The sequence below is a fragment of the Pinus tabuliformis genome, chromosome 9, assembly GCF_031772625.1.
Source record: "Pinus tabuliformis cultivar Carrire ecotype Pingquan chromosome 9, CPIR1, whole genome shotgun sequence".
Taxonomy (NCBI): domain Eukaryota; kingdom Viridiplantae; phylum Streptophyta; class Pinopsida; order Pinales; family Pinaceae; genus Pinus; species Pinus tabuliformis.
In genome coordinates, this window is record NC_142307.1 from 1,593,609,894 (window position 1) to 1,593,621,060 (window position 11,167).

The 11,167-nt window shown below is 41.0% G+C and overlaps 1 pseudogene; it reads left to right on the top strand.

Moving 5' to 3' along the window:
• The first annotated feature begins 303 nt into the window (after positions 1 to 303).
• On the top strand, positions 304 to 1,341 carry LOC149154829 (putative sugar phosphate/phosphate translocator At1g12500 pseudogene; annotated as a pseudogene).
• Positions 1,342 to 11,167: the final 9,826 nt, after the last annotated feature.

An 11,167-nucleotide genomic window follows, 5' to 3' on the forward strand; every position in this document is an offset into this window, starting at 1 on the left:
TAGCCGAAACTCATAGACTGCTGTTAACTTGCACTTGCATTATGTTCAACTGAAGTATACATCCTCTTCTTCCTCAAAATGATTAACCTATCATCCTTCGCTGATTGTTTTGGCCTATTCAAAATTCTCCAGCATACCAAGATTGTGCAGAGGCGCAGAGACATCCTATGGAATCCAGCTAGCATTCTACAGGAAGACGTTTTACAGGAAAATACAGCAGAGTCTTCCAGGGCAGAGTAAGCTGCTTGGTTTTTAGGCGGAACTGGGGTGGAGCTCTCTGATGAGATTTGCGTTTGCGCTCGCTTCTCATACACCTCAATCTCAATCTGAAGCTGTTCCCAATAGGAACTGATCTCTCTTTCATCTCTCAGCTCGAGGAGGCTAAAAAGATCACCAAGTTGCAGAGTTGGGGGAGGCTTATAATAACGAGACATCCACATCTGTTTTGGGTCCATCTGAGTCCTACACAGTATAGACAAGTACCCAGACGATGCTCAGGTCTGGAAACCAATTGGGTCTTCCGAATATTGATCAGATCTGATTTTTCAAGCCCTCTTCAGCTATGGCCGAAACACAAACATGGACGAGGCGGGGCAGTAATCCAAAGCTTGAACAAGAAGTTATTGACATACCTCCAACTCCAACAGGAGAAGGAAAATATGTTTTTTGGATGCAGATACCCAATCTTCCTCACAATGTTGCACATGTGTGCCTGTTCATTTTATGGTTTTCTGGCAATTTCATGGTTAGAGATTGTACCAATGCAGTTCATTGTCTCCAGGAGACAGTTTCTTGAGATATTGGCACTGAGCTTCATTTTCTCCTTCTCGGTTGTTTGTGGCAATATTTCTCTGCGCTATTTGCCAGTCTCTTTCAATCAAGCTATTGGGGCAACAACTCCCTTCTTCACAGCAATATTTTGCATTTATAATAACATGTAAGAGGGAATCTTCTGTGGTTTATATGGCCTTGGTGCCTGTGGTATTTGGCATTGTTATTGCAAGCAACAGTGAGCCATTATTCCACCTTTTTGGCCTTTTGGTTTGCCTAGGATCAACTGCTGCCAGAGCATTGAAATTAGTTGTTCAGGGGCTCCTGCTTACCTCTGAGGCAGAGAAGCTTCACTCTATGAATTTGCTCATGTACATGGCACCAATTGCTGCGCTGTTATTGCTCCCTGTTACTCTTTTTGTGGAGGGTAATGTATTAGCTATTGCTATTGAAAAAGCCAGAGAAAGCACCTTTATCATATTCCTGTTGCTTGGAAACATGACCATGGCTTATCTTGTGAATTTAACCAACTTCCTTGTTACAAAACATACGAGTGCCCTCACGTTGTAGGTTTTAGGAAATGCCAAGGCCACCATTTCTTCCATATGATTGCATATACTTGCACACTCATAACAAGGCTGAGAATTCACTAGGAAAAGCAGCAGGCAGCAGAAAGTTAGCAGACTGTTTCTACAGGAAGACAGAGGACTGTTTCTACAGGAAGCCAGCGAACTGTTTCTACAGGAAGTTTGAAAAGAGGGAAGCCAAAGGAGAAATCGGCCGAGATTTTAGCCAAGGAGGCCACCAGGGCCATCAAAGATGAGGAGAGAGATTGGTTGCTCAGAGGATGAGCAACACTTTCAGTAAGGGGGTGATGATGAGCCCCAAAAATGGACAATTATTTGGGCTCATTCAACCTCCTAATTTGACTTAATCCACCATTCTCATTAGTTTATTGCATGTTTTTGATTATATTTATGTTAATAGAGTGAATTTGGTTAGTCATTATGCCAACAAGTCTAATGGGTGCTTTGTGTAGCCTTTTTGGTCAACTTGGAGACAAAATTGAAGGTCTTAATGAGCACTTGGCAGCCAAATTCGTGGGAGAACAAGGGAGAGGATTTGTAGGAAGGTGTCCCCTTCATTTATGGGCCCTTACCTCGAATTATCCACCATCAACTCAGAGTTCAAGGGCCACCGAATCAATCAGCACAAGGGCAGCCAAGCAAGTCAAGTAGGACTGCTGTTAACTCCAAGTTTTGGGCAGCCGAGTCCCTAAAGTTTAGGAGGACTGTTGGGTCCTCAATTTGTATAAATAAGAAGGCTTAGGGCCTCATTTTGGTTAGCCAGTGGATGTTACCTAGTTAGCCAGTAGATAGTAGCTAGTGGTTAGTCATTTTGCAGCCATTAGTTAGCTAGTTTGTAGGTCGATTTTTATGCAATAGATTAGCTTTGCTTTCAGCTCATTTTCAAGTCCTTCTTGTGGACAGTTTTGATGTAACTCTTCATTTCTTGATCAATAAAGATGAATCCAGCTTTGCACCAGCTCTAAATCTCTCTTGGGAGGCTGTAGCTCTTGGGGTTGGGCCCATATCAAGCGCCCAGTGCCTCCTTCGTTTATCTTTATGTGTTTACTGCGTTCTTAAAATAAAATCTGCTATTTAGATTTAGATCTTGCTTCGTTATTTAGATTTCTTTTGATGGTTAAAGTAGTTGTTTATGTTTAGAATATATTGGTAGGATAATAACAGAAAAAATCTCCAAAAAAGGGTCAGCAAACGCTTTTGGTTTCACCTCTTCCTTATTGGATCAGGGGCTGGAGTTGAAGTAACCATGCTGTCCCAAACAAAAACACTTTCTTTGCTTCACCATGCAATCATTAGTGTTTGAATCTCGTTCGTAGAACTTGATATCAGTTTGGATGCATGTTTAGGTTTATGATCACTTAGTTTCATAGTTGTTTCACATGGTTTCATTGCAAATAAACTTATGTTCATTTCCTTTTGTTGTTAGGTCAGATTAGAGTGAAGTAACTAGGTCTTAGGTTTTATAACTAGATCTTTGTTTTCTTGCATGTCTTTGTTTGTTCAGTTTGAAAAACCACTTGCAGAGTACCTGTTATCCTTCCTTACCTGCCCATACTCCATCCAACCTACCTGCTTCATCCTTCACTTATAAACCTTACCTTACATTTGCCTCATCCGCTTACTTTGCCATGATTCTCATCTTCTTGTGCAACATCGCTTCATCCATCCTTGAACAAATCCAATCGCTCCTTAGCCTCATCCACCAAGTCCTAGGCCTATTCACACCCCTATTTCACCTTCATACTCATTCCTCCATCTTTTTCCCTCCATCCATGCTCCAAAATCCCATTTCGAAACATCCTGTAGAAGAATTACAGAACATCCTGTAGAAATCTTGAACATCCTGTAGAACCCCTGCAGACTTCCTGTAGAAGCTCATAAACACGGTTTCTTGGCATCCAGACTTTGTGAAACTCTCGGAAAGAATGTTAGGGATCCCTTAGACCCTCTCTGTACCTTCCTGACCTCTCCCATGCATTTCTCCTCCTTGATCCACCTCTGCACAGCGAAAAGCTAGTTAAAAGCACATGCATGATAATTCTAATAACTTAATCAAAAATACAAAAAGATGTTTTCTTCAGATAGTGATAACTTAGACACATGAATTTTACCTTCCTAGAAGTAATGGCATCTCTTCTCGTAGTTTGCATTCTCATTTTTGCATCAGTAGGACTAGTTGGTAGAATTAGGGTTTGCTAGGGTTTGTATTTCTTTTTGGCTTTCAGTTTCTTTCCGCAAGTAGATTAGCTTCCTTTGAGTTAGATTTCATCCATCAATTAAAAAGCTTCTTCTAAGAGCTCATAGAAGTTGGCTTAAGCTCCTAGCGGACTTGTGCCAGCTGACCAAGTGACAGCTGCAGCAAGAGCTAGTACTTGTGCATACAGCACCGTCGCTTCCAAGTTTTTTACGAACTACCGGGTTGATAAAATTAAAGAAGGGAGTTCCAGGAGTTGTACCATTATTGCTACAATACTGGAGCCCACCATTGACCTTGTTCCTTTAGGGGTTAGAACAACACTTTTAGGGACTTAGGAGCCCTTGGTTTATGGACATTTCATGCTTGGGGTTGCAGTGCCCAAAAATGTCTATAACAGTTGCCCCCTAAAGCATGAGGTCGTTAATCTTTTGATGTCGGGTGAAATGCTTTATTATGAGGATCCGAAGTTCTTTCAAGCTGGGAGGAGACCTGTAATAAGATACAATACAATATATTATCTTCATAATATTTTCATGATCTAGCTGAGGCGGGCATTCCCATGCTCAGCTTTATAAATTCATTTTCAGGTACATAAGACAGATAATCATCTGAGTGTAGACTTATGATTCTGATAGAGCCATCATCCCTTTGATTGGATGATTATCTGTGCAGCAATGATGTACATTTGATGTCTTTATTTCCCTTAATATATATCGCAGCCCAGATGGATGAAACTAGATCCGGGGTCTTCAATCTCATTCGATCTTCACTCGAAGTACAAGTCTATCCATGTGAGAGATGTTCTGGAGTCGAACATGGAAAGACATCGCTTGATTACCAGCCAATGATATAAGCTGTTAACAAGTGCGAGAGGAATCACAAATAATGATAATGACCCTCAAGGTACTGCAGTAAAATTCACATGGTGTGAATAAAGGACTTGGCGTCGAACACCATGCAAAATCTTTCGGTCGAAGGTCATTGATGTAAACCTGTCGCTGGAAGTGAGAAACTTGCCATTGAGGCATGCAAGCTTCAAAGTACTGAATGGGGTGTTCCTAGATCAACTTCTTGGATAATGAGCTGATGTCGACAAGAAGTGATCCGTCACAGGAGGGCCTTAATGAATCCCACATCAATGACACGGAACAGAGCAAATGATTTTAATGGAGGTGAAAACGATCTGGTGATATAAGGTTCAGGGTGGTAGTCATGAAAGAATGGAGTATAAACGTATTGTAGTGGGTGAGACACAGGTGAATTCTCTAAATGACTTCTTTTGAACATATCGGCGACACTGACGTGATGGATTGGTAGCATTAACCCCGAATGTGGATAGTATGATGGGACCATGGTGATGTGACCGGTGAATGAAACAACCCAACCCGACTTGGATGCAGAGTGAAAGTGTCATGTTCAAGAGCGACTTGCTACCAACAAATTTTCTTCAAGTTTTCTTCCCAATTTTTCCCCAGTCATTGCTGACCAGTACCTCTTTGTTTTTATCAAGCTTGAGGAGGATAACATATGCTTGTTCTATAATTTTCCCTTCGGGCAAACCCATCGCTATGTTTTAACGAGCCTAGCGATAGTGAAACTCGTTCTCGTCTATAGACAAGTTTGTCGCTATTAAAATTTTAACGAGTTTAACGATAAAGATAACTCGGTCCTTTTCAATTTTAGAGAGTCTGAAAAGGAACGTAAAGGAAACTCCAAAATTCCTTTTTCGTCATCTAATCCCTTAAGTCCGAAAAAGTATAAAACAATACAGAAGGGATGAATTTTCGATACTTTTAATGAGCCGAACAAAACAAGCGCTCGATCGTTTTGTGTAATAATCCCTCAGGTCCAAAAAGTTTAAAATTTAGAGGAGGGATAGCACTTCCGGTCCCTTTAATGAGTTGGAGAGGCCAATGGCTCGGCAATCTTTTCATATTTTATGAGTCAATTGAAAAGAGCTTAAAGGAGACTCGTCTTTTGAGGAACGAGTGATAAAATGGGTAGCAACTGATTCCAGGTAAGGTTTGGGATTTTCCAATCACGGCAGTGTTACAAGGATGGCTAACATGATCACTCTGCACAGCTGTTCCTCAAAATGGGTAAACAATCAAATGGAGGTGAATGATCAGCCAATGCAAAAGTGGAGGTGACGGTGCAAACACGACCAAGGTTTTAAAGGCTGAAGTATTACATTCACGATGGTTATTTACCGGAAATTGGTTCATTTTTTAATGAGCTTAAACTCTGGAGGAACATGTGCTCATTTCTTATGTTTATTTTTTAACGAGTATGAAGTTTGCGCTAAAACTGCTCAATTAATCCAGTCGTGTGATAAGAATGTCTCATATATAAAAAAAACAACTTTTAGAGTTTTGCCCCACATCCTTTCTTTATGCAAGTTAGCAAATGACCAATCCTACGAGTTTAAAGGGTTAGAGGACCTACAAATTTTTAAAAAATAAATAGTCGCTCTTCGCTTGCATGCCAAAAGGTTTGCATGCCCCCAGGTATAAAACAGAGTTTCAAGGTTACCGCTTCTTCCTTCCGTTAAAACATTTGTTTTACCGGGAGGGGTCTACCTCTTACAGGTTACCAAAGATTGTTCTATTTACGGCGTAAAAAAAACACTTCTTCGACGATGTTTATCGAAATAAACAAAGGTGAGTGGCGATGCTTGCCAACCCACATAACTTTGACAAGAGAATCTTATTCCAGAATAACCCCCTCTTCCAATCACGGACGGAAGTACAGACTAGTCATATTTTCTCGCGGAAACATACCCTATACTCGAAGTTTTCCTGCCGAAGCAGGCCAGGGTGCATGCCCCCTGGGTTTCAGTCATGTCCCCCGAATCACTCGCGCTCATCAGGCAGACAGACTGGAGGTTGAGACATTTCTTGCGTGAAAAGACCATTCAGGGATGGTATATGACTATTTTCTCTGTGTGATCCGGGAAATGAAAGCTGGTCTACGAGCTTGACCACTCTTCCTTCGTGTGGAAAACACATTACTCTAAAGAGTGAGGAGACAATCGCTCCCATGCAATAAATATAGTCTCGTCCAAGGAGTAGATTATAATCCAGGGGTCCTTGAACTACCATTACGTTCATTTGAACGGTTTTTCCTCTCAATGTTATGGGTACATTGGGAAGGATCCCTAACGGTCGACTGGTTCCTTTATCAAAGCCTGTTAGATTTCTCATCTCAGGCAAAAGCGATGGCGAACCAAGCGCTTTCCAAGCAGTCGAGAAAAGGATACTCACAGAAGCTCCTTCATCTATGATGGTACTAGCCATAACCATTCTATATATTTGAACAATGATTCGGAATGGTACACTAGCTGGTAAATGGGGTCTGCCTAGTTGATTCCAATCAAAGGAGACAACTAGGTTGCTTGGAGGTGGGACCAAATAGACGGCCGGGTATGACTCTGACGAACTTCCTTCCTGCGGTAAAGGAACGGGTAAATTGCCCCCATGTTCATTGGAGTTTGTGCTTACGAAAAGAATTTGGACGGTGTCATCCTTGTTCTCTTCGGTGACTGTATCATCTGAAGATGGAACCTCTGAAGGCAAGACCGGGTCAACTGCCGCCTCGACCTTTTGACTTTCGTCTGGTATGGGTTCAGATGGTTTGTCTTCAATGATAGATGCTTCAGCCGACTACCTGAGCGGGCCAGCCGGATTTTCATCTAGTGACGGACTCGGCAAGAGTTTTTTATATCTAGGAGGAAGTCGTAACGGTGAAATCGGACGATCGTCCAAAACTCTTTTAGCCTCGTCTAAGAAGGGACAACGGTGGACGACATGATCACCTTCGCACAGTTTACAAGGAAATCTATATTTTCCTTTTTTCCTGGGGCTTCACTTTCACTAGTCGACGATGTGTTTTCAACATGATCATCAGAGGTTGACAACACCGGGTTGTGCAAATGAGGAGACCAGTCCCTTAAGATCTGAGGGATGCAAGGAAAATCTCTATGATAGTGGTCTCCTTTGGAAATGACACATGGCGATTTAAGCCTGGTCGGTGTAGTGTGTGAATTTTCGCTAGACGATGCTCGTTTGCCCCCATTCGCTTTTGGCTCCTTCTTCTTCTTTTCCTTCTTCTTCTCAGGTACTTGACTTTTGGCTTTACCAGCCCCATCAAGCGAAGAGGAAGGAGGAGAGGAAGAATTGGAGGAAGTAGAAGGTTGGTGGGTAACTCTGGAATCGTTTAGTTGCTGACTTGATTGTTCAGGAATTGTGGTGTTCTGAACGACAGAGGTTGAGAAGAGCCATACTGGCAAGCCGATTGTCAGTCCTGGAAGCAATAATGTGGCCATATGGGGTGCACCAACATCTCCCCAAGAGGAGAAGGGACTAGGATTTCATCCAAGGGGAATTCCTTGGTTGGTGGATTCCATTTTCTCAACCCAAAATCAACGTAGGAAAGGGTAATGAATATTCCGTTTAAAATAAATTTTAGACGCTTTGACACAACTTGTTTTTTCAATTTTTAAGAGTCGAGAAAAAACAAAAGATGACTCTAGTCTCCTTCGATTTTTAATGAGCCTGAAGTGACAAGTGCTCGGATGGACCTTTTCTGTTAAAGAGTTTGAAAAGGAACGAAAGGGACTGCTCTGGAAATCTAGGTAGAGGGATTACCAAACCAATCGCAAAACTGCAGAATACTTTTTATGGTATGGCAGTCAATCTTCCCGAATGCTGTGTTCAGTCCATTGCGATTGATAGGGCGGCAGACATAGCTTCCTATGGATAAAGGATTAAGCCTATTGTGGTCTCCCAAAATATACTTGACGGTACGTGGGAGCACAAGTCCGTACTGGCACTTATCGTCTCAAAGTGGAGGAATCACCCAACCATCAGTGAGAACAGCAGTTACTAGGCTTTACGATGCCGAAATACGTCTCTAGCCTAGACTTCTAAATGTTGTGCGTTAGATTCCAAAGTGTTGTTAGATTCATTGAATTTATTTTATAGTTGATCTTGTTTATGAAGTTTGCCTTTCAGGTTCACCGCGAGATGTAGATGTAATTCCTAAAATGCAATCTAAGATGATAAACAATCTTTTTATCTTCTTTGTGCAATGAAAATCCTAGCTACTAAGGAAAGAAAGACATAATTCTTTCACAAAGAGCAAAGAGCACACTCTAAATGCACTTTCCTAAATCAAACCAATCAGACTGTCTAAATGCAAATGCACATGCATGTATTTGTTTTTGACTTTCTTAGTATATGAATGATAAGAAGAAAGTTGATGCACAAATCTGAATTTCTTTTCAAGCGACAAATATCAACAAGTTTCTTTTCGAAATCAAAAATGGAGACGATCACAACACCTTACGATTTTGAAATGAATACTTGTTTTTGACACTAGAAAAATTACAAATTCAGACCAAAAACAATAGTAACAGGATAATCGACTATCAACAGCAATCAAACTCTTTCCTATGATTGAAATCGACACTTGTGACACTTTCAAATCAAAGGACGATAGTACGATTACGCTACTTTTGCAAAGGAGAACTGAAAATGACTCAACAAACACACAAAAACATTTATAGTTCTTTTGTACAAAGGAGGTAGAATAACAGCAAGGAAAAGGGGTTTCAAACAGAGATATATTGATCACAGGTAGCAAAATTCATGAATAGAACTGGAAAGAATGAATCACAGAAACCAAAACTGCACAAAGCCTAGCCTGATCAGCGCACCTGTAACACAGGGAATTTGAAATGCAGCGCACCTTCTACACTCGGGAAGTGCACTGAATTTCAGATTCTCATAACAGTACCTACGCTGGGCCAGAAACGAGACTTTGCTTGGGTTCCGGGTCACAGTTTGCAGTTCAGTTCATGGGTTTTGGCTGAGCAAAAGGTAATCAGTAATTCAACAATCAGGGGTAGATCTAAGGAGGATCTAAGAGATATCACAAGGGAAATCAGAGAGTTTTTGAATCAGTTGTTTAAATCATAAACAGATCCTGGAGATGGACTGAAGTGGCATTTATCTACTTTGCATTTGCTATGGCAAATGCAGTTCGAATGCTACCTGGCACAACTTCAGACTCTGTCTATAAGTTTATGAAATAGACAACAAGGAAGATAAACAAACAAACTAATTCGTCCCCAGTGGAGTCGCCATTTTGTTACAGGGAAAAGTGTCTACTCAGAACTGCTTATCCCACTAAGGTGTGATAGCTACCTTAGAAACAAACAAGGTAAAGCTACTTTCTTTTTTCCTTTATAAAGTATAGATAGAGAGTGACAAAGAAGACCAACCTCTATCTTGCGCTAATCTCCTGGTTTGATTCCTCTCTTCCTTGATAGTCTTTCGCTACTTGTTCCCTTGCACTCCCAGCTTCACATAGTACCTGTAAGATCACAGTAGCATAGCACTATACAAAGACATGGATCTATAATCATAAACAACCTAGGATCAGATATAAATTGACCATACAAATGCAGCAAACATAAATGACACAAGAGTATGGAGGAAAACTTGAATAGCTTTTATTGATAAACAAGAAAAAAGCCAAGAGGAGTTACAGCTAGTTGTTCTGACCCAGCATCAACCTCTCAGCAAGGAAGCCCCTCTTCACCTCATACAAAGCTTAGATCACCCAACAATCTGATGTTTTTCTCAAGAAACCAACAACAATTCCTTACAATATGCAAAATTCCAGCCTCCGGATCTCTGGGATGAGGGATCCATATATAGATATCTGTAAGGTAGATGAGTCAGCTTATGGTTTGATTAGTGTCTTCCCTCTGATAGTTCTTGCTTCCACTTGGAGATTGATGATCTCTTACTCATCCTTGGTCGAATTCAGAGAGGCAAGTGTCACAGGAGAAGTTTCTGGAAGCTTCCATTACCTCTCCACCTCGTGGAATGACACTGCCATTTGTCATTTCTCGTCCATTACACCCCATAGAAGGGATTTTTGAAACGCAATGAACCCACACAGTGTATTTAGGTGAGATACAACGCACTTGGCCCGTGGAGCAGCTGAAATGATCCTGTTTTGACCAATTCTGAGCAGTTTTTCATGGAGAACTTCTGGGAGAAGCTGTAATCAGTTGACCTTGTTCCTTTAGGGGTTAGAACAACACTTTTAGGGACTTAGGAGCCCTTGGTTTATGGACATTTCATGCTTGGGGTTGCAGTGCCCAAAAATGTCTATAACAGTTGGTCTCAAACTAGACCCAGTCAACGTCAGTACAATTCTTTGTTACATACTTGCATATCCTTCCACTATACCAATTCCATACCCTAATGAAATCATAAGGTAACTACACACCTAAATAGTTAGGATTATCTTGATATGTATGCCCTCCATGATTAATTATAGAAATTATTTTCCTTGGGGGCACCCATGAAACAATTTCCTTTTACATGGATATATGCTTCATTATGCCATATGTTAATATCATTGCTGTTTTTTATTTCAAACTTTGTCGTGCTCCTATTCATACATTTTTATTTACTAGTAATGACAAGTTTGGAGATTTCCTTCCATTATTTGACTTTACTCTTCAGCCCATTTGAAGAGGTTACTCCATATATTCCTTGTTTACTCTCGTAGTTTGTCCAGTGATACTTTCCTTGAA